Genomic DNA, 26,565 nt, shown 5'->3' on the forward strand with positions numbered 1-26,565 from the left:
ATGACCACTTGCGTCAGTGTGAATTAACCCCAGGGAGGTAGGGGATGCAACCTACCATAGGTGCATTCAGGCCATGATATCTTGCACCCCCCACAATCGAAAGGTATGGGGGTGTTCCGGGAGGGGTTAGGGGACACCTCTACATTGGTTAGGACCAGAGTAAACATAAACCAGGATGACCACTTGCGCTAGTGTCAATAGCCCCAAGAGAAATAGGGGATGCAAATTACCATAGGTGCATTCAGGCCATGATATCTAGCACCCCCCACAATCAAAAGGCATAGGGGTCTCCAGGGAGGGGCTAGGGGACGCCTCTATATTGGTTAGGACCAGTTTAAACATACAGCAGGATGACCATGTGCACTATTGTGAGTTAACCCCAGGGAGGTAGGGGATGCGAACTACCATAGGTGTATTCAGGCCATGATATCTTGCACCCCCCACAATCGAAAGGTATGGGGGTGTTCCGGGAGGGGTTAGAGGATGCCTCTACATTGGTTAGGACCAGAGTAAACATAAACCAGGATGACCACTTGCGCTACTGTCAATAGCCCCAAGAGAAATAGGGGATGCAAATTACCATAGGTGCATTCAGGCCATGATATCTTGCACCCCCCACAATCAAAAGGTATGGGGGTGTTCCGGGAGGCGGTAGATGGTGCCTCTACATTGGTTGGGACCAGATTAAACATAAAACAGGATGACCACTTGCACTAGTGTGAATAGCCCCAAGAGAAATAGGGGATGCAAATTACCATAGGTGCATTCAGGCCATGATATCTTGCACCCCCCACAATCAAAAGGTATGGGGGTGTTCCGGGAGGGGCTAGGGGGATGCCTCTATATTGGTTAGGACCAGAGTAAACATAAAACAGGATGACCACTTGCGCTAGTGTGAATTACCCCAAGAGAAACAGGGGATGCAAATTACCATAGGTGCATTCAGGCCATGATATCTTGCACCCCCCACAATCAAAAGGTATGGGGGTTTTCCGGGAGGGGGTAGATGGTGCCTCTACATTTGTTGGGACCAGATTAAACATAAAACAGGATGACCACTTGCGCTAGTGTGTGAATAGCCCCAAGAGAAATAGGGGATGCAAATTACCATAGGTGCATTCAGGCCATGATATCTCGCACCCCCCACAATCAAAAGGCATGGTGGTCTCCAGGGAGGGGTTAGATGGTGCATCTACATTGGTTGGGACCAGATTAAACATAAAACAGGATGACCACTTGCGTCAGTGTGAGTTAACCCCAGGGAGGTACGGGATGCAACCTACCATAGGTGCATTCAGGCCATGATATCTTGCATCCCCCACAATCGAAAGGTATGGGGGTGTTCCGGGAGGGGTTAGGGGACACCTCTACATTGGTTGGGACCAGATTAAACATAAAACAGGATGACCACTTGCGTCAGTGTGAGTTAACCCCAGGGAGGTAGGGGATGCGAACTACCATAGGTGTATTCAGGCCATGATATCTTGCACCCCCCACAATCAAAAGGTATGGGGGTGTCCAGGGCGATGTTAGATGGTGCCTCTACTTCGTTTGGGACCAGATTAAACATAAAACAGGATGACCACTTTTGTTAGTGTGAGCTAACCCTAGGGAGGCAGGGGATGCAAAATGACCATAAGTGCATTCAGGCCATGATATCTTGCACCCCCACAATCAAAGGGTATGGAGGTATCCAGGGAAGGGCTAGGTGGTGCCTCTACATCATTTGGGACCAGAGTAAACATAAAACAGGATGTGTGTTACAGGTTTTGTGAATTACCATAGTTGCGTTCAGGCCATGATATCATGCACCCCAACAATGAAAAGGTATGGGGGTGTCAAGGGAAGGAGGTAGGTGGTGCCGATACATTGGTAGGGACCAGATTAAACGTTAAACAGGATGACGACTTGTGTCATTGTGAGTTAACCCCAGGGAGACAGGGGATGCAAATTACCATAATACATGTAGGGGGGCTGATCGTGTCTCTCCCAGCATATATATGAGGTGAAAATGGGGTTGAAATAAAAAAGTCAACATTTTGGGGGTCATAGTAATTGGGGCACAGTAATCAGATAGATCCGTCTTGGAAGCAGACACAGAATTGATAGTTGTAGCTGTAAGGGGAAGGGGATCTTTCGGTTGGAAATGCCCCATTATAGTGTGTGATGGCTGAATGCACGCCGAAGAACAGTGCTGCTGAGGACAAAAGGAAAGGAATTACACAGACTCTCACCAGTCTGCATTTCATCCCCATACAAACAGCCCAAACTTTAGGTAGGGGGCTTGAGCCTCATTAACCCAGTGGTGTTGTAGCCATGACATAGCGCAGCCCATACCAGTCACTTGCAGCAGTGTGTGATAATGTGCACAGTTTACCAAGCCGCGGGTGAACAGGGAGCTTAACACCAATTACGTAAAATACTGTTGACTTCCCTTCCCAATAACACATGCTGAAGGGAGACCCTACCATGCACCCCCCTGCATTATGACAGAGTTGTGTGACTGAGCCCAACCTCCCCCTTTATCCTTAAGAGAGACTCCTGCAGTGATTCCTCGTGCTTTGATGTTGGAATCAAATATAGAAAGGTTAATTATGCCATAAAAAATGTTTAAGCGCCCCATCTACTGTAACTGTACAAACTTTCTTATTATTATACCATTTAAAATAATAACATGTGCGCCCTATCTGCTGTCACAGTACAACCTTTCTTATTTTGGCTGTAGTGTGATGTTGGAATAAAATATAGAAAGGTTAATTATGCCATAAAACATGTTTAAGTGCCCCATCTACTGTAACAGTACAACCTTTCTTATTATTATACCATTTAAAATAATAACATGTGCGCAAATGTACAACTGAGCGAATGCTAGGCTCCCAGACTTTGCACAGTATTAAAAAAAAAAAAACAACATGGGAAGCCGTATATTATACCATACTGTATGATATTCGGCTTCCCATGACAGAGTGAAGGCCCTGAAACAACGCCCACCTGGTAGCTCTGGCCAATCCCTGAACAGAGATGTTGGAGGGCGGGCTGTAGGCGGGCTATAACATTAGCTTTTCATTTCGGGCTGCATGTATGGCTGTAGCCATCAAGTGGGCGTGACTCCGAAGATTGCCGAACACTGCCTCCCACAATCTACCATGGGAGGCAGGATAGCATACAACACCGGAATCCCCATTGTCAGGGATCGCTCTAAAGGTTTTCGTCATAGTGTTGCAGATCGCACAGTCGACCCTAAGTTACTTCTGAACAGGTGTTTAAATATCGCCTTCTGTGTCCATGGGCTAACCCAACGCAGCGCGTGCAGGGTCGCAGAGACTCCCTGTTTTAACTGGAAAGCTGCAAGTACCCAAAGGCAAAGTAATATGAGCTTAATCTCCATTGGGTTTGTAAATGTGCTTTCAAGACACACAACAAAATGTATTCAGTGATAATAATATCACCTACTTTTAGTCATTGTTTGGGGTGTCATTGGAGGGTAGGTGGGTTAATGCAGACAAAGTCTTTTGAGAGAAGAGGCTGGGCAGAGGCTTTAGGGGAAGGAGGGCTAAGTGTGGGGAGTCCTTGAGGGGGAGGGCTAAGGGCGGGGGAAGTCCTTGATGGGGGGCAGTGGGTTAATGGAGGTTCTGGCGGTTAGGGGCGGGGTGCAGTTGGAGGACAAGAGGGATGAGGGCAATTTCAGGAAAAAGGGGGACAGTTAGAGAAGAATAGTGGAGGGTGGATGCAGAGTGTGGGTGATTGCTGGGTGCTGAGTGTGAGTGGTGGGTCTGAGTGTGGGGGGGCCTACTGCTGTGTGTGTAGGGTGTGCTGTGTGGGGGTGAGGTGGTGCTGTGTTTGTGGGGGCTGTGTGTTTGGGGGACTGGTGGCGAGTGTGTGGAGATGTTTTAGGGGTCTGGGTGTGTCTCTGGGTAGGTCTGAATGTGTGGGAATGTAGGGGCGAGTGTGTGTGGGGTTGTTCCTTGGTGCTGTTTATGCTGTTCAGGGAGGCCTGGATGCTGAACGAAAAGGCCTTCTCTGAGGTATTGTTGCAGTTTGCAAAGTCCATGCCTTAGTGTCTAAGTGGTGGGTGGGGGGGGGTCTCTGCATAAGGCATAAGGCCTGGGGTGGTCACTGGCTTGCTGGAGAGCATTTTTGGCTGAGTGTGAGGTGAAGGCACCCGACTTCTCTTTTCATGCGCGTCTCCTTGCAATTTAAGGAATGCAAAATCTTTCTTATTTTTCGAAACATTCAGTTATTGCATTATGAATTGCTGCCTGGGCTTATTCTAACCCCCTCTCCCCGGCAATTTTGCTACCTGCGTTCCGGTTGGGTCCCCTCCTCCCCCTTACTCCCACGCATGGCTTTGTGTTCTCCCCACTCTGACTCTCTTGCTCCATTGACCTGTATCCCTCCCCTTTGCGCCTGGGACTGGGTCTGCGTCTTAGCTGTTAGGAGAGATATTGCGCAGTTGGGGGAGGAGGGGGCTGTTGAGAGAGAAGGGGCAGTTGGAGAGAAGGGGGTGGGGCAGTAGGAGGAGATGGGATGGTTCGGCAGTTGACGGATAAGGGGCAATTGAAGAAGGATGTGGTGGGGCAGTTGAGGAAGTTGGGCACTTGGAGAGAAGGGGCTGGGGCAGTTGAATGGGGTTGGGGCATTTGAGTGAGAGGGGGTGGGATCTGTTGGAGGTGAAATCGGGCAGTTAAGGTAGAAGGGGCAGTTGTGGGAGAAGGGGCAGGGCAGTTGGGAGAGAAGACAGTAATGAAAGGAAATGGGGTGGGGAGCAATTGAGGGAGAAGGGACAATTGGGGGGAATGGAATGGAGCAGTTGAAGGGGCGGGGCAGTTAATGGAGTAACTGCAGTGAAGGGGGATGGGGGTAGTTGGGAGAGACGTGGTGTGTGATAGAAGGGTGTATGAGTCCGATGGGAGAAGTGGGCAGTTAAAGGAAAAGGGGGAATTTTATGGAGAAGGGGTGGGGAGCAATTGAGGCCGAAGGGCCTGGGGGCAGTTGAAGGGGTGGGGCGGTTTCGGGCATTTGTGCAAAATGGGGAGAACAGGATGGGGGCAGATAGGGAGCAGAGGATGTGGCAGTTGGAGAAGTGGTCGGGCATTTGAAGGGAGAAGGTGTGTGGGGCAGTTTGGGGAGAAGGGTGGCGGGTGCAGGTAAGGGTTCTCCCTTCTCCCCAAACATTAGTTGGAGAATGAGATGTGGGGCCAGTAGAGGGGGAAAAGGCAGTAGGGTCCTGTGGGCAGTTGAGGGTGGAGCATTTGATGGATAAGGGGGTAGTTGGGGTGAATGGTGGCTGGGAGTAGTTGATGGAGAAGGAGGCAGTTTGAGAAGGGGGTGGTGCAGCTGTTGAGGGAGAAAGGGGCAGTTGGGGGGTGGTGGGGTAGTTGATGGAAAAGGATGCACTTGGGGGAGAGGGAGCAGGTAGGGGATGAATGAGGTGGGGCATTTCACAGTTAAGGGGCAAAGAGTGGATGGGAGTAGTTGACGGGGAAGCGGCTGGTGGGGCAGTCGAGGAGGAGAGGCCATTTGGGGGTGAAGGGAGATGGGGAGTATGTTGGGAGAGATGGTGCACAGTTTCAGTGTCTTTATATTTCAATTTGAACTTCCATCTTAGGTCAACTAGTGTGGAGTAAAACCGCTCAAATAAACAAGCCAATATGTAGTACACACACAGGCTTGAATGCTTTTATTGTTGCTGGGAATGAGTGCAGCACTTCAATATTTTAATACAGTTACTCATTCACCACACAAAGGGGGGGGCCGCATGGTGCTAAAATACACATATACACTGATTAAAAACATTTTCTTGGCAAAGGAAATCTCTTTTAATGGTGTTACGAGCACAAGAAGATTGTCCTAGTGCCTTTTTTGGGGGATTGCTCATTTCTCAGGGCTGTCTGTCCTTAACAGGAAGGCACCGAAAAGCGGAAGTTTTACTTTGGTCTCGAGGGATTAGAATGTCTGATCACTGTTTTCAAAACTGAAGATTACTGTTTTTCTGAATCTGGGTCATTCAGTTTAAGAACTACAGCCATGAGATGGATGTTCAAAGGGCCCCAAAGAAAAAGCAAGAGGCCAAGGCGACGACGAGAGAAAGGCACTCTGCACTGAACGTCCGGCTCTTTCTCAAGAACCTTTTCTTCAAACTCCTGGAAAACTGCTCAATCATCTCATATATATTGTGAAGGTGAGTTGGGCCTGTTGGGACTGTTGGGATTGGAGTACTGTGAGCGTAATGGCAAGGGCAGGAACGGTGAGAGCGCACTGACACATGGGGGTTCACTCTTGCCAACTGAGACTAGCAAGACATAAGCGAAGAGCCCAGTGTTGGAGCTCTGTTCCGCACTACACTGGTCACAGCACTGGCTATTCACCTCACAACTTGTCTCAGTGTGAACTAGCTGAAGCAGCAAGTTTGCTGCACCAGTTCTAAATCGAGTGGCTGAAGGCAGACCTGGTTAAGACATTTCTATTACACCAGTAGTGGGTTTACTACTCCAATTAAGTTATTAACGCTCAGAAGACTGCTTTGAAAAAAAATGCACCGTTTGTTGGGATGGCTTGATTAATACGAGCTCAAAGAGTTCCCATGAGAAGGTATTTTGGGGCAAGCGCAGGATCTGGGTGTAAATGGCTATGGGGATTAGCATGGCCATGGCCAGTCAATAAGTGGGCAAATAACCAAACATCTGCATGCTTTGTGTCCCTCCTTTTATGACGTTCCCCCCTAGCTGTACTCTATTCCAGTAGTTTCAGTGACACCCGATAGCCCTCAACTGACTCTCTGGGCAGGGTCAGGGCATCCATCCGACTTCCTGGCTGGTTCTCAGGTTCTCCTTCCCTGTTACTCCCTGGGCTGGATCTCCACCTGACACCATTGCTCACTGGTAGGGGCAGTGGACCAAGTTGTAATTGTGTCTTCTCCCACTGTTACCGCAGTGTGATATCCTGCGCAATTTGCCTTATTGTTCTTGTCTACGCTGTTAGTTAGTCTGATGGCCAGAAAGTAGGTGCCTTTAACTTTTGTTTTTTGTTTTTTTTTAAATTGTAGAACAGTTACAAGCCACGCAAAGACACAATCAGTTGGCAATACATCATTTGCAGGCATCACTGGCGGCGCTTACCAGGACCGATTCATTACCAGAATCAGTGGAGAAGTCGTTGGGAATGGACACTGGATCATCCACACAACAGAAGGTGATATTCCCCTCATAACAGAACCATTCCCAATTTAAAAACTGTAGTTAACTTATTTTTGAGAGTACCTTTTTCGCATTGAATGGACACCATATATAGATGGTGGCCGTTACGCGAGAGCTGTTGGTGTATCAATTCGCTACTGCATGAACACATTCTATTCTAGACTAATAAGTCATTTGTTTCTAATACATTTTAAAACCTGTCCCTCACATTCATTGCACATTGGCCATTCCTGGTTTCCAAGCATAATAGGGGTAATTAAAGGCAGGGAGTGGGTATTATCTTTGGAGAGTTGTATATTTGTTAGTCCATTCGAGTATGTAACAAATCAGTGATGCATGGTTTTCAGGCATGAGGCGTTGGGTCACCCATGTAAGCAAGGTGTGCTTTGGTATATCTGGGGTCATGTGTTTCTGGACCTTCTGGTTATGTTAATTAGCAAAGGGTTTAAAAGACTATTTCCCCACATCCACTTATGCTTTCTATTTCTAACTGTGTGATAGTTTCTAATTTAAAAGTCAAACTGTTGTATCTACACAATGAATCTGTCAATCTTGTTTCTGCATGCTTGTCCTGTCTCCCATCCCCACCGGCTCAGTGCCTGGCTCAACATCTCCTCAAAGACATATTAACCCCTTTGACCATTAAAGACCATAAATCTTCTGAATGCAGCCATAGAAAACCATGATTCATTTTCAGTTCAAATCTCTTTTAAGCCTATTTCAACCGTTGTGTACAAATGCATTTAAATGTAGTGACACATTTGTAGGTTGACATCTTAACATTTGTTAATCCTGTATTTATTCTACAATAAGTAATTTAACAATGCCTCTTCTGATGTCCATTTATATTCATATATCCTTTCTTGTTTTTGTAGAATTGTTGAGATCTGTCTGCAAGGCTAACAGTTGGCCTACTATGGACGGCCAGGTGATGAGAAGGAAGCTTGCCACCAAAATCTGCAATGCCAGAAGAGGCCTAAAGAAGACACCGCCTTTCGAAATGCAGGATCAATGATTATTCGTTTGTATTTTTGCAAACTGATTTATTCTTATAGAATATAGCTATGCCGTTAAACTGCATTTGTTAAATAAAACATTTTTTGAACACTTTCTGAGCCTATGTTTGATTGAAGACATCTTATAGCCACAGCAATACTATAATAAAATATCAACAATGTATAGCTGCAGTATTTTACTATCATAATAATGTTGGCTGCTCTCAGTGATATTGGGTGAAGTGACTGGCGGCAGTCTGTCATGCAGGTAGACCTTTAACAGATTCTATTTAGGTCACTGGAAGTGTGTGTTTCAATGCAGTGCTTTGTAATTTTGGGTGTGAGGCCCTGTTGGCTAGAGGTGAGAATTGAAATTAGGGAGTTTACAGGTTGGTTCGTGACATGGGAGGGGGCGGTTGTAGTTTTGTGCACTAAATCGGTGAACTTGGTTAAAAACATTTGGGTGCTCTAGCAAAGATGGACAGTGACAGCTGCAGCAAAATTCATTAGATTTATTTCCAGTAAACTATCCATAAGTCTAACGAGTCATTCTAAAGTAATGCCACCAATCTTACTCAAAAGGAATACATCCTTGGGTAATCAAACCCCTTTTCCTAAATGTTTTGGAAGCATCTTGAAATCTTTTAAACTCATCATGGAGTGGTCTGCAAGAATCATTCACAATTCAAAACCCATCCTAAAGTTCTCATGCAACCATCCTGAAGTAATCCCCACCCATCCTGAAGTTGTCATGAAGTCATCCTGGAGTAATCCTGAAGTTGTCATGGAGTCATCCTACAGTAATCGGAAGTCATCCTGGAGTCATCCCAACTCATCCTGAAGTTGTCATGGAGTCATCCTAGAGTCATCCAAAGTCATCCAGGAGTAATCCCCACTCATCCTGAAGTTGTCATGGAGTCATCCTGGAGTAATCCAAGATCATCACTGGAAGTAATCCAAACTCATCCTGTCGTAGTTTCTGTGATAACTCTAGAGTCATCATCTCATTACATATTTTGGCCTGTTGGAATACTTCGGATGATCTTCCTGAACTATCCATGGATGACTCTAGAATGGAGTCATCGGATGACTCCAGAATGATTCCAGTATGATCTTCCTTTTTGACTTGGGTAGGCACGGCAAACCAGGGCCATGGCACCCTGATCTTAAGTCAGGCTAACAGCCTGTCACGATACGAAGAGGAAGATGTGCCCAGATTCTTGGGCGCCATTACAGGCGGCATTCACACCCGGACATAGTGAAGAGGACAGCCACGGCACAGCAAGGGGAAATAGCCTGCGGCTGGAGCGAAGGGCCGGCTCTGGGCAGCACACAAGGACACTGCCAACCTGCCCCTGGGCAATAAGCAGCTCTAGGCAATAATTTAACATAATCCTGGGTGGAAATAAACCCAGGATCACGATGGTGAAAGGACAACAAAAAATGGAGAAGTATGCAGAAGTGAGGGACAAACCGCAAAAACACTTGGGAGCGGATCGGACCGGACTGTGGAGGAGGGGGCGACAGGCGGAGGTGGGCGAGGTGTGACCCTGGATGCATTGTTGGAGCGATACAGTCATCTAAAACTTCCCTGGAAGGGAGCATTAAGGAGGTTGGGGCAGATGTCTCCCTGGTCAGGAAGGACCTCCTTAAAGTGTGTGAACGAGTCACAGAGGTGGAACAAAGGGTCAGTGCAGAGGAGGAGGACATCCAGATCCTTCAAAAACCAGGTGGCAGGCCTGGTGGGAGCGACCAGAACCCTGGAGATGAGAGCAGAAGACATAGAGGGCTGCTCTAGATGCTGCAATATCAGGCTGGTCGGGGGTGCCGGAAAGAGAAGAGGGATCCTGTGCAGAGCTGTACGTAGAGATTTTAGTTCTTAAAGTACTAGGAATCAAGGGCCTACGTTTTTTACAGTGGAAAGAGCACATAGGGTGCCGGGCAGGACCCCCCATCGGGTGCACCACCAAGAGTGATGGTGGCTAAGATTCTGAATTTTCAAGATTGTGATGCCATTCTGCAGGAGGCTCGCAAAACAGGCTTCTATGAATTTAGGAATACAAAACGACGAATCTTCCCAGACTTCAAGCTGGAAGTACAGCGACAGAGGAGGACATATGACGCAGTGAGACGCCGGCTTTGGGAATTGAACTTGAAATACATGATGTTTTTTTTTTTTCAAATATGTTTTTATTGGTTTTATACAAGCAAGTAATACATTGTGGCATGTACGATGAGAATGCTTCAGTCGGCATTGCCTTGCTTGTGAGTGCAAGAAAGAAAACAAAAAACAGAATACATGAACAACATTAGGTCAGAGAAGAAGACACAAGTCCATGGGGGAGGGTGCGGGGGTGAACTAATCGAGGCCCCTCTTCGTGTTAAGAGCTTGGGGAGGCTGAACCTGCTTCGGGGTCCTCTTGGGGAAGGTGGAGGAGGCACTACCCAGGTCAAGGACTTCGATATTTCGTCTCTGAATTAACAGGCAGGCGAGGAACTCCCCCGACCGATAACTTTGGCTGCCCTTCCATACTCCATTTTAGTCATATTTGTCTATCCACCGTAGAGAGGGGGGTTAACGGGCCAAGCCTGGGTAAGTCTGTGCGTAGTCCAGGAAAGGGACCAAGTTTGGAAGAATTTGTCTCTGTTCCCGAACCGGAGGGCAGTCATTTTTTCTGCCACTATAATGTCCCAACATTTAGTCCACCACATCTGGATCGCCGGGCCCTCTGGGTTTTTTCAGAGCCTTGCTACTGAGATCTTGGCGGCAGTCAGCAGGTGGGTGCATAATTCTGCTCTGTGGCCCGATAGGGGGAATTGGCCCTCGCCGCTTGCTCCGAGCAGTACGATACCCGGGTCCCATGGGATTGGCAAGCCTGTGATCGTGTTGATTTCATCTAACACTGCTTTCCAAAATTGAGTCGCCTTGGGGCATGTCCAGAGCAGATGGTATAGTGTGCCTTTGTCTGGGCAACCTCTCCAGCATGATGGTGGGATTGCCGGATTGCATTTGTTGAGAGATTCTGGGGTTCGGTACCACCTGTAGCATACCTTGAATGCCCCCTCCTTGTTGGTCACGCATTTCGAGCTTCTCTTTGCTCTTGTCCAGATGTGGTCCCATTCCTCCGGCTCGATGGGTCGCCCAATGTCTCTCTCCCATTTGAGCATGTATGGCTCCTTCCGGGATGGGTCAGATCTGTCTAGGATCTTGTATAAGGTTGATACCTTGCCCTTGGGGGGAGTCGAAGTGAGGGTTTGCTCCAGGGCTGTGAGGTCTCTGCTTCCGAGGAGTTTCATGCTCCTGTTTGAGAGCCAGTGCCGAAGTTGGGAGTATCTGAACCTCTCATAATACATGATGTTTTTCCTGACCAAGCTGAAAGTAATATCAGGAGGGAATTCATGGTTCTTTACTTCCCCGAAGGAGGTGTGGGACTGGTTGGATTCTTCACTACACAATAGGAACTCGCAAAGCAAAGGGGAATCGGAGCGAAAACGATCCAAGGCAAAGGATTGATATCAGAAAGGGCTGCCTGGTCGCTGGTAAAGGGACTCTGGTAGGAAGTAGTCACCCAGGGATGGATATGAGAAACAGAGTAGGGATTTAATAGTTTGAGCGGGTGGAGGCGGGGGCAATGTAAAGCTCCCCCCCCAAGATACCTGACGCCATTGGCTGCCACCAATGTGTGCAGAGGGGGAGGTGGGGAGAACTAGTCAGGGGGTCTACATATGGGGAGAGGTGGGACGAAACCGCATGGGGCGATGTCCGGTTAACCCAGTTGCGGATGTTGGAAGGGTGGGACGGAACCCGATTGGGAGACACCCATGGAAAGCACTTGGGAAGGGTGGGGAAGGTGTTGGGCAGAATTGCATGCAGTACCCTCTGGGACCACAACACACACTTGGGACTACAGGTGTTAGCCAAAGCAGCCTTTGGTATAAGTCTGTACCACGCAATTTTTGGTAGCGAGCTGAGCAGCCAGGCTTATCTCAAGAGTGAATGTGAGCAGTACAAGTAGTTACACAGAGGACTTTCAATCACAGTGGTTCAAGTAAACAATTATACTCAAGGTTTCTTGGTAAAAACATTTAGTAATTTATTACACAATCATTTAGAAAACATTTCACTCGCAGAAGGCAACTTAATATATAACCATATACTTCAATACAAAACTGTAAGCTTTTGAGACAGTTTGAGCTCCACTGAAATAGGAGCTAAATGGCTGTTCAGTTACTTAGCAGTGAGCAAAAAGGACAAGAAGTAAGTAGAATAGATCACACATACTTTCTAGGCATTGCAAATAGTTTCATTTCACCAGAAGAGTTCAGTTCAAGTTAATAGGCCAGGCCAAAGTCAATGGGCTAGTGTTCTGGATAGGAAAGAGCAATTCTGGTATCAAACGGTAAAGAGTTTGCGAACGTTTTTAGTAGTAGTTTAGGCGAAAAAGAATCAAATGTTGGGTCACAAGTTTCACGAATTTCACCGCGAGAGTGGCGTTCTCTCAATCGGGTTGGCATAGTACCTTCGTATGAAGAAAACAAATGTTGCTGAAGTGGTTCCTGGCAAGTCCTGCATATCTCGCTGTTCCTGAGCCTCAGTCGTGGGCACAAGAGGGAGGACAACGGGGGACTCCTGCACTTCACAAGATCGTTGAAGAAAGCAAACAAGATGGAGTCACTTCAGTTCCAGTATCTGTAGATTCAAGAACACAAGCTGGTGTCCCTCTCCCTGGTTAATCCTAACCAGCCTTGAGAATGGTGTCCAGGTGTCTTATGAGTTGATTGGTCCCACCAAATCAAATGAAGAATCCTTCCTTGAATGAGCTTCTCTGTCAAATGGAGTTTGGCAATTTGGACCTACAGCAGGGCTTCACTGGGCAAACCAACAATCCAGGAGTTGCAGCAGCCGTCCTCTTCCAGCTCGTCTTCGGTTCTTTCGTTCCAGTGGTCAACTCTGCTTTCCAGTCCAAGAGACTCGCCTTTTAAACAGTTTACTCCCTTTCATTCTAGCCTAGCTGTCACTCACCCAGCAGGGTGGCTGTCCTTGCCGGACAGTCAGCCAGCCAATCACGCCAGAGTGCATTTAGGTCTCCTAGGAGACTAAGCACGGGGAGTTTCGGGCACCTCCCTCACGTCCTGCCTACCCCAGACAATCAGGCGCCAGAGGCGGTCTTCAGTACTGAAGCCCGCCAAAGGCACATGAAGAAAGGGACCAAACCTGGTTCGGCACGCAGAGACAAACACTAGAAGGACCTTTCCAAAAAGAAACGGCAAAAAAAGAAGACAAGGACCTGTTTAAACAAAGGGGCTTAAGGCGCCATCTTGAAAAACATGGCTCCGATGATTTTTAGCTACCGGTGTTCGCTGTCAGGAAAAATAATGGTAGTTTGTTGTAAAACCACTGCCACCATCCTTTTCAATAGGAAAGGGTAGCATTTGACTGCTACATGAGTATTTAGACACAGGGGATACTATGTAACCCCTCCAGCACTCCATTGTAAGATGGTGTGTGCTGGGTCTATGAATTTGGAAAGACTAGCAAAGTCAATTTCACTTTACATTCTCTGGGAAACAGTAGTTCATCCCAGAGAAGGTATTTAAACCTTTGGGAAGTCTAAAAAGACATCCCTGTGTCGCTGCACTGAATGTGCTGTGTGACACACATGAAAAGATGAAGCCTATGGAGTTAGCTAAAACTCCATAATCAAAGAACACATATGTAAACCATACATCAAAATACATGAAAGAGTGGGAAGAAAAGGCTCACACTCCTTCCAGGTAAAAAGCAAGTCCTCAAAATCCAGCAAAGTTGCTGGGGGTCTCTAAGGTGAAGGGAATTAGCACATTTATGAGAATTCTCCCTAACAGGAGGGATGGGCGGGGAAGGGGAACAGGCTTGGAGGGGGAAGTTGGGGATGGGACGGAGAGTTGGGAGAGAGTTGAGGTTGGTGATACCAAGATGGGGATGGGTGTTTGTGGGGATAAGGTTAAGAGACAGGGAGGAGGTGACAGGCCTGAGATGGAACCAACAGGGGATGGCACAGCATTGGAAATAGGATTAGAGACGGGGACTGGCAACAGAGGAGGGGCTGGATCAGGGGGGGGAGGGCCTCATAAGGGATAGGAGGGCAGTCATGGGAATGTGGCTTCAGCTGTTTAGATGGGAGGTCTGAAAATCGGGACATGGAATGTCTGGGATTTGGATCGGGCCAGAAGAGACGGAGGGTGGGGGAATTCTTGAAACGGCACGGGATACAAGTCGTCCTGACACAGGAGACATGTTGGTAGGGAGGAGCTGGGGAAAGTGGTGAAATTATGGGGTGGGCAGGTGTACGGGACGACCTATTCGACTCAAGCAAGGGGGGTGCTAATCTGGGTAGCTAGAGAGAGATGCCACTGAAGGTGGACACAGTGCTGAAAGACGAGATAGGGAGAACGGTGGTGCTAGTGGGCTTATGGGAGGGTTGCTCATTGTGCTTGGTTAATTCATATGCGCCGAACATTGACTGTAAGGTGTATTTCCCGTCAGTCCTACGCATGATGGGTGCATGCAGGGGAGAAATGGTCAAATGTGGAAGGTTTTTAATTGTCACTTGGATGAGAGTCTGGGTGGTTCTGGGGGCCCCAGTAAAAGACACATGACGGCGTCACTCCATAGGGTGATTGAGGAACTCGATCTGGTGGAGATATGGAGAGAAAGACATGGTGAGGAAAGGGGGTTTTCGTACTGCTCGGGAGTGCATGGTTCATACTCTCGGCTAGACTACTTCCTCACGGGGAGGGAATACTATCAGTTCTTTGAGGTTCTGGAATATTTTGGACATACTCTATTGGACCACTCCCCCCTGGTGGTTAAACTATTAGGGACTACTGAAAGATCTCCCCCCCCACCCCCCTGACGGTTGTGGCGAATGCAGAAAGGGGCATTGGGGGATAGGGCGTTTGTCAACGAAATTGGTAAGGGGATCGAAACCTACTTCGAGTTAAATGAGGGATCAGTGACATCAGTGGGGTCGCTCTGGGAGGCCTTCAAGGCAATGATAAGAGGGATGTGCCTCTCCACAATGATAGGCATGCAAAAAAAAAGACTGCAAGACATGCTGCAGCGGACCGAGGCCCAGGTGGCGGAACCACATAGGGAGGCAGCAAGGGGTACCCCGTGGGGGAAAGACTGGCACAGAAGCTGGAGCTCCAACACAAGACTCTGGCGGATCTGTCCAATTTTGACAATAGTAAGCGGGATGTCCGACTGCACGGGGAGGGGGACAAGACGGGGAAGCTATTAGCCTGGCTGATCAGCAGGGAGAACCCGAGTCGAGTCATTACCCAAATTCGCACCAATTTGGGAGAGATAGTAGGTACTCAAGAGAGGATCAATGCGCCTTTTATAGAGCACTATAGATGAGTTAAAATTGGTACGTGGATGTTGATGTGGAAGACCTTATGGAATTATAAAGTTACAGAGGTTAGGGGAGGATGTAAGGGAAGAATTGGAAGCCCCAATTGAGGAGGGGGACATTCGTTGGGCAATACGCACTATGAGGAAAGGCACTGCTCCTGGTAGTGACGGCTTTCCCATAGAAATGTACTCCACGTTTGTTCATCCCCTGGCCTCGCGACTTCAGAAGGTGTATGAGGAAGCATTTCAGAAGGAGCACCTCCCGGAATCTGAGGGAAGCGGTAATTACTGTAATCCAGAAAGAAGGGAAGGACCCGTTGGATTGTAAGGTATATCGGCCTATATCCCTATTAAATGTTGATGGGAATATTTGGGGGAAATACTGGCAACCAGGTTAGCGAAGATAGCTCTGCAACTGGTCCGCCCAGACCAATGTGGGTTTGTTGGGGGTAGAAATACCTCTGGCAATATTACTCGCCTCCATCATGTCATGTACCATGTGAAGACATGGAAACAAGACATGGCGATTGCCTCCTTTGACGCCATAAAAGCGTTTGATTGGCTGTTTCGAGTGTTGAGGGAATTCGGATTTGGGGAAAACATCTGTTGCTGGTTGGGCCTGCTATATAGCAAGCCGATGGCAATGGTAAGGACCAATAATTGGGTGTTATGGAAATGGGAACTGGGTAGGGGGACACGGCAGGGATGTGCAGCTTCACCAATTCGATTTGCTTTGGCGTTGGAACCCCTAGCGGCATTGCTGCAGCAGGAAATGATGGAGGCAGGGATGGAAGCGGGGGGCCTGAGGCATGTAGTTTCACTATATGCGGAGAACCTGCTTTTGTATGTATGTATCAAATCCGAGGGTATACCTCCCAGAGGTACTGGAAATATTGAAGAATTTCCGGCATATATCCGGCTTCCCTATTAATGAAGAAAAATCTGTTTTGTTTACATTGGGAGGGCTGCGGGATTGCCAAATGGAAGACCTACCGAGGCTGGGAGGAGTCATTCAAATATCTGGGCATACAGGTATTCCATGAAATAGACGAGACGTTTGTACATAACAAAGGGAGCCGCTGTCAAGGATAGGAGACTCGGTTCAATTTTGGAAGACCTTGCCTCTCTCCCTGATGGGTAGAGTGGCACCGTGTAAAATGGTGATCCTGCCGCGGCTTCTCTACTTTTTCACCAGTATACCACATGTGGTGAAAAAAGTCTTATTTACAATGTTGAACGGCAAAGTAAGGGAGTTATTGTGGAATACGTGGAGCAGGAGGGTATCTTTAACTGTATTACGAAGATCTAGGGCAGAGGGTGGACTGGGTCTACCAGACTACTGGAAATATTTTGTGGCATTGCAATTACAGTCAGTGCTGTTATGGGATCAGTCGGGGGAAGGGGGAATATGAAAGGGCTGATCGGGGACCTGCCACCACACCAAAGAGGCGCAGAGCTGTTGTGGTATCAACTGGGTAATAAGGGGAAGTCCATTGTGTTTGAAGCGTTGAGGGAGACGTGGAAGAAGTAGGTTCACGTGAGAGGACCCATGGGGTTGTATGATGGGAACCTACCCTGGGGTATGGACCAGAAACTACGGCAACCGATTGGAAGGGCAGGAATACAGAGGCTCCCAGAACAGGGGTGTGAGGTGGTGGGGGATTTATTTGAGGGAGGGAAGTTGCTTACTTTTGAGGACTGGTGTTTGAAGTTCGAGCTGTCGAGGGGCCTGTTTCTGGCATATGGAGCGATGGTCTGGAGGATGGAGGAAATTTGGGAGGGAATCCCGGAGGAACTAGAAGCGAGCCCATTGATGCAGGTATTTCTAGACCAAACGGGGGAGCGGGCAAATATTTCCCAGATCTATAAAGCTCTACGAGAAGAGGAACCCAAGGGGGAGTTGAAGGTGAAGGAAAAATGGGAGGCGGATATGGGATATCAGATATCGGAAAAGGAGTGGGGGCAGATATTGGAACAGGTATGGAAGGTGTCACCCAATACTCGATTTCAACTGGTCCAATTTAATATCATACACAGAACATATGCAACCCCAGTTAGGCTGGGGGCAATGAATAATGATTTGTCGGATGAGTGCCCCAGGTGTGGCAGAAGCCCAGACGGATTCTGGCATATGATATGGGACTGCGGAGTGATACTTGAGTATTGGGATAAGGTGGTTAAGTGGGTGAACAAATTTTTGGGGTCTAAGCTGGAATGCAACCCGGGACCATGCATTTGGGGAACTCTCTCGGGACAGAAAAAAACATAAAATACAGAACAGGATGATTCGATTCCTACTGATACTTGCCAAACGCTGACTAGCTATTGCGTGGAAAGGCCCACGAGGTCCGGCATCTACCATGTGGCAAGCGGATGCCCGTATTTGGGGGATAGCAGAACTGGCAATACTGCAGGGAGTAGAAATTGAGATGTAAGGGGAGGGAGTGTCAATACATTGGAGTCAATTGTTGAATGACCTATAGAAATCCAATGATCCGAAACCGCCATGAAGGATTAGGCGCTAGATGGGAGTGGAGAGAATGACGAGGGGCGGAAGGGGAAGTAAGGAAAAGGGTGGACATCGTAGGATGGGACTAGTCCCACTGGAACCGCAGAACATGAACAGCCGTTCACTGTTAAACTATGGGAAAGAAGAAGAGGCCCTGATGGAGTAACCTGTGCAGAAGGACATGGGAGGGAGTGGGGAGGGTATTGCGAGTTCTCTTGGTATTGTGTTTGTTGTTATGGGAAAATGCTAATAAAGTGTTTTTTTTTAAACTGTTACCTTGAACTTGGGGAAGTGAAGCCCAAGGATTGTGTGGAATTGTGTTGCCTTGAACTTGGGGAAGGGAACCTTAAGGATTTGTGGAACTTTCTTGAACTTGGGTAAAGGGAGCTGAGGATGAAGCTGAGAGGTGGAAGAAGCTAAGCACTTTGTATTGATCACCATTTATTTAATTTTTTACATCCCTACACATCGTTTAGCTTTAGTTGTGAGGACAAGGATATGTTTTGGACACAGACAGACTTTTAAGTTTTAACTTTCTGACTCAGACTTTCCTTAGTTATGTTCAGGTAAGGAAATCCCACCTTAGCATACGTTAAGTTATGCCTTCAGCCATCCTGACATTTCATTTAATAAACCATTCTATGTTGAACTTTGAATCTGTTGTCTGTGTCTTGCTTCGAGATGCCTTCCCAGGAGAAGAAATAAATGAGAGAAACATGGAATAAATACATGAGTTGCTGTTTTGTCACTTGGAATTGCCCCTTGGTGCCCGCTTTCCATGCAATAGAGTGCCCTTAGTAGCCCATGTTTGCCCAATTAAAGACTGCTTGGTGTCTAATATGATCAAATATTGCCTCCCAATCACAACCATAGGTGCATTTATGGTCCAAAATATATAGATTGACTACTACTGGTGCCTGCAAGCAGCTTGACGTATTCACAGCTTTAACACTATAAAGACTAAATCCATGGTTTTCAAAACAAGTACCAGGGAAAGTTGCGAGGCTTTTGGGCTGACTCTGGAAGAGGGCGGAATAGAGAAGGTATCTGGTTATGACCATCTGAGGGTTAGAGTGATGGCATCATGTGGTTGGATGACGCAGATTGAAAAGGCTAGGATTACTCTTGGAAGGTACAGCGGAGCCTAGGCACTGTACGCCGCCGAACACGGTGATGGGGCAATGTGTGTTTCACTGGAAGCCTACAAAGTCCAGGCAAGACAGGCTGCCACTTATGAGGCAGAGCTATGGGGGCAGATGTATACCCACTCAATGACGGTAGTAGAAAACAAATACTTGAAAAATATTTTGGGCTTACCCGCTAGCATGCCGACTGTGCCATTGTTATTAGAGACTGGCATACAGGGGATAGCATCAATTTGTCAGCACCGCCCAGTGTTGTACTGGGTGCGGCTATGGTCTAACAGAAACCTCGCCAAATGCAGAGATGCCTTAGTGGATGTACTAGTACAACAACGGGGCACATCACTGAAGTGGGCTGTACACGTTAAGAACTGCTTGAGGGATTCGGGTCTTGGTATCTATTGGAGCAACCTGAATGTAATGACTTCATAATCAAAGGGTATTGTAAAAGACGCAGCTCTTTCCAAATCACAGCACGACGTTCTTGCAAAAATTCCTGGTTCAGTTCCTCTGGCACGATACGCAAGACCACCTTTTTTACATATATGGCATTTGCCAATTTAAAGAAGAGCAAACATGCATTTCCTATTGTCTTGTGTGGATGAAATACGTGTTCCAAGAACCCATGTGCGGGAGGCACAGGGGATGAAGGATCCTCCCATCGTTAAATGCCATTCTAGATAGCTGAATCTATTTGCGGTAGACACAGTCGCTGGAGTGCCCTCCCATGCTCATTAACCTATTATTCCCTATAGATGGCTAAAATTAGGCTATAAAATGTCTAACTTAAGTAAACAGATTGAAAAATGTGGTCACTACACCTCTTTATTGCCACCAATCCAGCATTTCAAACTTCAAACATTTAAACAACATATTTCTCTGTTTGAGGTAGCAAAAAGAAGACATTTTCATTTAAAAATTTTAATATCAGTCTCCATGGCTCCACACTGCTTAAAACTGCAGATCTCATGAGCCTCTCCACTCCTGGTAGTCCATGGGTATTCACTCTCCACCTATCGAGTGCCTGCTTCCCCTATAAGAGTCTGCAGCCCAAGGTCCATTCCTCTTTCTTGACTGCCATACGACCAAAGTCAACTCTTTAACGAACCAATGTCTAACATCCACTGGAAGGTAACACTCCTTCTCGGCATCAGCGTGTTATGGTCCAACGGAACAACTTGCTCTGCCCAGCTATGCTGCTTCTGCTGACTTCAAGCCGGCTTCTGCTCCTCTCCTATGAGAGAGAAAATAACATGAGCGGGCGGGAATGCGACTACTCGTCACAAGGCAAATAAACTCATTAGATATGCCAAGCCTATTAGTTCCATCACATTCAGTTGGGTGCGATATAATGCTCCCCTGCTAATCTTTCATAGAATCAAGACTGACCAGTGCAGTTAGCATGGGCAATCTTCATTCTATGACAAGATGGAGGCAAGCATTATGCTTCTTCAAAGATGTCACGATTCGGAAGTGGCAACGCACTGGCCTTCAGAGCTGGCAGTTACCTTGGCGCCTGGCCCATCAATACACACGTCGCCAGAAAACTACAGGACCCAACCGGCCTTGCGCTCAGTTCAGGCGTCAAGCACCGCCTACGAGCGTCTCAAGCCTCGATGTGGATCATCTTCCTACTTAGGTCACGCCCCCTCTGAACTCGCTGCTCCTAAACCATATTTCAGTAGTAGCGTTTGTTCCCTTGTCCTGTTTTCGCATCCTGCTATCCCTCTTTAGCTTTGGAATTCCGGTGCTTTTTGACCATAGCATTCCCTTTTGACTTTGCTAACGGATTACGTCTCTGTGCCTCAACATTCTGCCTTTACAGTGACTGACCATGCACTGCTACTGTTTCTGCTTGCACGTCGACTTCTATGTCAGTTTATCTGGTCCTGCTCCATATTCAAAACCCCCCTCTTATTTTGTAAAGGTGGTAATTGCTGCTATTTTGTGTTTCCTGTGTAGCATTCCTTTGCACTTTCACATCCCGGCGATACCTTATCAGCGGTGTGTTTCATCTTCACATACGATTATCTTGGAACAATCTGCTGCCCACTCTTCAATACTGGACACTTTGCAAATATCTATTGAAGTGCAGGTTTTTCCTACTTCAAAGACTATTTGGAAGTCTACTCTGCGAAAGGTAAAAGGACGCTCTGCTGTTTCTTCAGTTACCTCAGTGGCATCCCTTAGCCGTGCACTCGTTCCGTTCGAGTCAGGGTTCTCCGTGTGGAACTTTACCGACTGCAAGGACGCTCTGCTATTTCTTCAGTGCCCCCAGTGGCATCCCTAAGCCGTTCCCTTGTTCCGTTCGGGTCAGAGTTCTCTTTGTGGAACTTCACCAACTGCAAGGACGGTCTGCTGTTTTTTCCGTGTTCATTACCAATTTACCTCCAGCGACATCTTGATTCTGCAGGAGCATCTTTGACATCTCTTCTCGGATGCTCCTTGAAGCACATCTTGTATTGTGCACAAATAGGTACAAAGTCCATCGAGGAGCATATACAGTTAAGACTAGGGGACCTTGCGGGGGTGGGAGCAGGCATTTCCACCAGAAAACAGTGTGTAACCTTTGCCTTGTTTCTTCTCCCTTTTAGCTCAGCTGTTTTTTTGTTCCGCCTTTTTGCCTGAGCCCTCAGCTTGACAGGTTTTATTACCCTGCAGGCGGTGCTCTCGGGAAAAAAGTCTAATTTCTTCAGTGGCAATACTTGGGGGTCCTCACCCAAATCCTAGGCGGATTCTGTGGAGCACAACAAAAGCTCACCACCACTCTATTGGTCAAGTCTGACACAGGTTTAAAATAAAATGTCTTAAACGTGGATTCAGAGGACCAATCGGCTGCTTTCATTATATCTTGCAGGGACACTCCAGCCGAGAAAGCTCCAGAAGCCATTGCGCCCCGTACAGAATGCGCGACAAACAAGGTTAAATCTATGCCTGCCCATTGCATCACTTCCCTCACCCATCTGGCTATTGTCGCTGTAGCAATCACATGATAGGTTTTCCTACACACAATCAGCAACTGAGTAATGTCTGGCGGCCTATTAAGTGCTGTTGCTGCTTCGTAATCCTTAATGCAGTACGCCACACATAGTTTTTTGTTATTGGGGAAGTACAGGAATGAGATTACTCTGGAATCGGTTTTAGTCCTCTGTACTAAGGTAAAAGCTACTCCCTCTGGGTAGAATATCTTCCTGTCTATCTCCAGGGCTTTCACATCTGAAACTCTTCGACACACTGTTAGACAGAGCAACATTGCCAGCTTGCTCGAGAGCTGTGAACATGAGAGGTCTCCGTTCTCAGGCCATCTCAATAATAACTGAGGAATGTCGCAGACGTCCCACAAACTCACGTAGTTGGGCTCGGGAGGCCTCCTCAACTTGATCCTCTAAGTAACCTGTGAACTGCTGGGTGCTCTCCTACTGGATGACCCTCTACCTTGTTGTGGCCTGCAGACAAGGTGGATCTATATACTCCTAAAGTTCTATATGCGCATCCCTCTTGGAACTTAGCCGCTAGAAAGTTAAGAATGTGCACTACAGGTGCCAAAATAGGATCCAAGTGCTGATCCGCACACCAACGCGTCCAGGATTCCCATGCTGAACTATAGCTCCTGATTGTGGAAGGCGATCAGGAGTGCCTGATGCAGGCTGCAGCGATCTGCGAAATTCCCGGCAGTTCCCATCTCTTCCCGAAATTCTGCAAGCCAGCAGCCGCAGGGTGCCCGCTTCCACTAGGGGCTGAACCTTGCCGGATGGATTGAGGAGGAGGCCCGGGTGATGCGGGATTATTCTCGGAAAATCCTTGGAAAGTTCCATCGCTACTGGAAATAAAAGGCTGGGATTTCCAGAGTGGGACCACTAACACTAGTTCTGCCAGGTCCCTGCGGGCCTTCGTTAGAACTCTCATGATCATGAGAAATGGCGGGAATGCGTAGTGTACTGCTCCCACCTAAGACTGGAGAAATGCATCTGTGCCGGCTGCACCCGGGTCTATCCTCCACCTGAAATATTTGGGCGTCTGTGCGTTCAGCCTGGATGCAAAAAGATCTGTATCTAAGGGTCCCCACACATCTGGCAGCCTGAGAAACATCTGAGGGAGCAGCCTCCAAACGCTGGAATCTGCTAGATACCGTGAGTTCCAGTCTGCAACGTTGTTCTCTGCTTCTGGAAGATACTCCACTGCCACTGCTATATGGTGTAGAAGGCAATAGTGCCAGAAGTCCTTCGCAAGCTGCACTAGCATCTTCGATTTGGTCCCGCCGAGCTTGTTGATATAACAAACTGCAGAGATGTCCATTTTCAGCAATACGCAGCACTTGGCTCTGCCTTTGGTGAAGGCCTTTACTGCAAAAGACCCTGCCAGCAACTCGAAACAGTTTATGTGAAGACGTAACTCGTCCAGGGACCATTTGCCACCTGTTTCTGTCTGTTCGCACCTGGCTCCCCAGCCTGCGTCAGACTCTATCACTAAGTCTGGAGCGTCGCCGAAGATGGCTCGGCCATTCCAGGCCTCCATATTTTGTAGCCACCAAAATAGTTCCGACGTCGCCTCGTCGTCTAGCTCGATCAACTGGTGGTATTTTAGCCCCCCTGCAAATGCCTTATTTTTAGCCATTGAAGAGCGCTGTACTGGAGGGGGCCTGGGAATATAGCCTGGATGGAAGCTGCTAGAAGCCCCACTATCCTGGCTAGATTCCGAAGAGAGATGACCTTCTTCGCTAGAACAGCTCTGAGCTCCCTCTTGATCGCTCTCAGTTTGTGAGTCGGAAGCTCCAAAGTCACTTTCACCGTGTCTATTATGAATCCTAGGAATTCGACTCTCTGCACTGGTTGCAGTTGCAATTTGTCTAGGTTCACTAAGAATCCTAGCGAGGACAACAGGGAAAAGATCCAGCGAATGTCTCTGGCCAGGGAGGCCTTGTCTGCCCCTAGCACCAGGATGTGGTCTAGGTATATTATGATTCGTATTCCCCTCTCTCTTATGGCTGCAGCTACTGGACGCATCAACTTGGTGAAGGCCCAAGGCGCTGAGGCGAGCCCAAAAGGTAGGCTCTTGAAGGGCCACACTTCTCTGTTCCAGCAGAAGCGCAGGAATCTGCGATGAGCTTCCGCTATCGGTATCGTCAGGTAGGCGTCTTTGAGGTCTAGCCGAGCTAGCCAGTCTCCTACAGGTAGCAGGTCTCTGAGGAGGTGGATACCCTCCATCTTGAAGTGATTGTACCTTAGCCATTCGTTCAGGCTTTTCAGGTTGATGACGGGCCGGACTTTCTGTTTTCTGTGTACCAGAAACATATTGCTGATAAATCCCGGGCCTGCCTGCGTCTCTCGCTCTATTGCATCCTTTTGTTGTAGCTTCACTAATTCGCTCTGGAGCAACGCCGCTTCTAGCGTTGGCATGTGAATCGCATGCGGCTTTCGTTCTTGGATAGGGTCGCCTAGGAAATCTATGCGCAGCCCCTCTACCGCGTGGCGCACCCATGCATCACTAGATAAGGTATACCATGCGCTCAAAAATTGAAGGGTTCTGCCCCCTACTTGACAGTCTGATGTACTCACCACCAGCGGCACCTGGGTGCTGGTATGTTCCTCTCTGTCTGCGACCTCTTGGGAATCTCGCCCTGGAAGGGAAGAAGGCATCCTGCTGCCTCCCTTCCCAGTATTGTGCACGATGACCTTGCGGTCTGCGGTGTGAGGCAAAGCGACCGGACGACCAACCCCTCTGGCGTCCGGTCCCTGAAAAAACACGACCTGGAAAGATCCTCTGTATCAAACTTTGTGTTTTTTCAAGCGCAGAGTAGATTCCAACGAATTGTGTCATTTTCTTGGCGAAAGCTTCCCCGAAAAGCAAACGTTTAGCGTCTTGACCGGCCTCATAAGACGCCAAGTCGCTCCGTTTGGAGTCGATCTTTAGGAGAACACCTCTCCTCCTCTCCGATGAGAGGGCGCAGTTGGCATTACCCAACAAGCAAACCGCACGCTGTGCCCAGTTGGCCATGGCGTTGGGGTCTATCAAGGGGTCCCCGTATCTTTGGCCTTCTCTGCAAGGTCCATCAATTTAGCCAAACGCCTGGCTAAATCGAGAACTTTTTCCTGGCATCCTCTCCATGTTCTGTCTACCCCCTTCCGAACGTCTCTGGAGGCCTTAGTCACAAATGTGACCATCTTCGGGTCCAAATCTGGGGTATCAGCCAATTTTACGGGTAATTCCGGGCCGGGGCATTCTGCTCTCATGCGCGAATGCACCTCTTTGTCCAAGGGCTTCCTCAAGTGCTGCAACATGTAGAGCGCCACTCTGGGTGACGGCACCCATTCGGCTGACTTGGGATGCTGGATAGCATCAGGAGCGAACATATCGTTCGTACCTTCCTCTTCATCAAGGGTCGGAGTGTCTGGCTTTGGGTGCCCGGGGAGGTCTTCTTCCTCACCTCCCTCATCATTGGGCGAGTAGCCCTCATCAATGTCCCCTGAATTATTCAGCCCTGGGGTAGGGGGTCTGATCTGGCGTTCGGCTGTTTTCTCCAGGAAGGCCTTCTTTAGACGTGTGACAGGGTCGTCCGTCTCTTGTGTGTCAGAGTCAACTTTCCTTTCCTTGCTCAGGGGGGTCAAAGAGTCTCTGCTCTTCCGAGCTGTACGCCCCTTCCTGGGGTGTTTTACCGACGTGCCTTCTCGGGGGCTCAGCGCCCTCTTTTTCTTGGAGGATCTTGGATCTTTATCTGGCATCCATGCTTCCAACATGTCTAACCTGCTTGCAAGGGGCTTATCGCCTTCTGCGACAGCTTGAGAAAGCAAATCCCCCAACGCCTTTTTAAAACTGAGCAAGATCTCTGTTTCCTGCTGGGAGGGCTCCACCTCCCAGTCTTCCTCACTGTACTCCGGGATGGTGGAGTGATCCTCCCCATATTGGGCCATTTTCCCTTGAGTTAGCAAAGCTAACAATTGAGTGTCGGCTGACTGGCCCACCAAAATATAGCAGCTGTGCTCTGTGGCTGCAGGCCTTCAATATGCAGTAATTCTGATGTTGACTGGTGTTTGAACGCTCATAAGCAGCTGTTTAGAGGCGCTGCGCATTCGGGATATTCAGCTGTTATGTATATCTTCAGGTGAGACTTTATCCCCTTCTCGTAACATTTTTGCTTAAGGAACTGGAGGGTACGAACCACCCTCCCTTCCTCCAGCAATTTCAGCTGAGACTTTGATTGTTTTTTTAACATTTTTTTTTATGGGTGCACACACACTGACCGACCTTCGCGCTACACGTCCCTCTCAGAATGAGATTTGCGTGTGGTACGGAAGTGCCTGGGGGATGCCGGGAAGGCTGGCCGTGCTCC

General features: G+C 48.1%; 1 long non-coding RNA gene across 1 annotated transcript; it reads left to right on the plus strand.

The window, feature by feature from the left end:
• Positions 1–5,469: 5,469 nt before the first annotated feature.
• LOC138526464 (uncharacterized) lies at positions 5,470–8,306 on the plus strand. Its single transcript, XR_011283575.1, has 3 exons — positions 5,470–6,181; positions 7,046–7,191; positions 8,072–8,306. It is a non-coding gene; the product is annotated as an uncharacterized lncRNA (long non-coding RNA).
• Positions 8,307–26,565: the final 18,259 nt, after the last annotated feature.

The sequence above is a fragment of the Ambystoma mexicanum genome, chromosome 7p, assembly GCF_040938575.1.
Source record: "Ambystoma mexicanum isolate Mex_15411 chromosome 7p, UKY_AmexF1_1, whole genome shotgun sequence".
In the NCBI taxonomy this organism is placed as follows: domain Eukaryota; kingdom Metazoa; phylum Chordata; class Amphibia; order Caudata; family Ambystomatidae; genus Ambystoma; species Ambystoma mexicanum.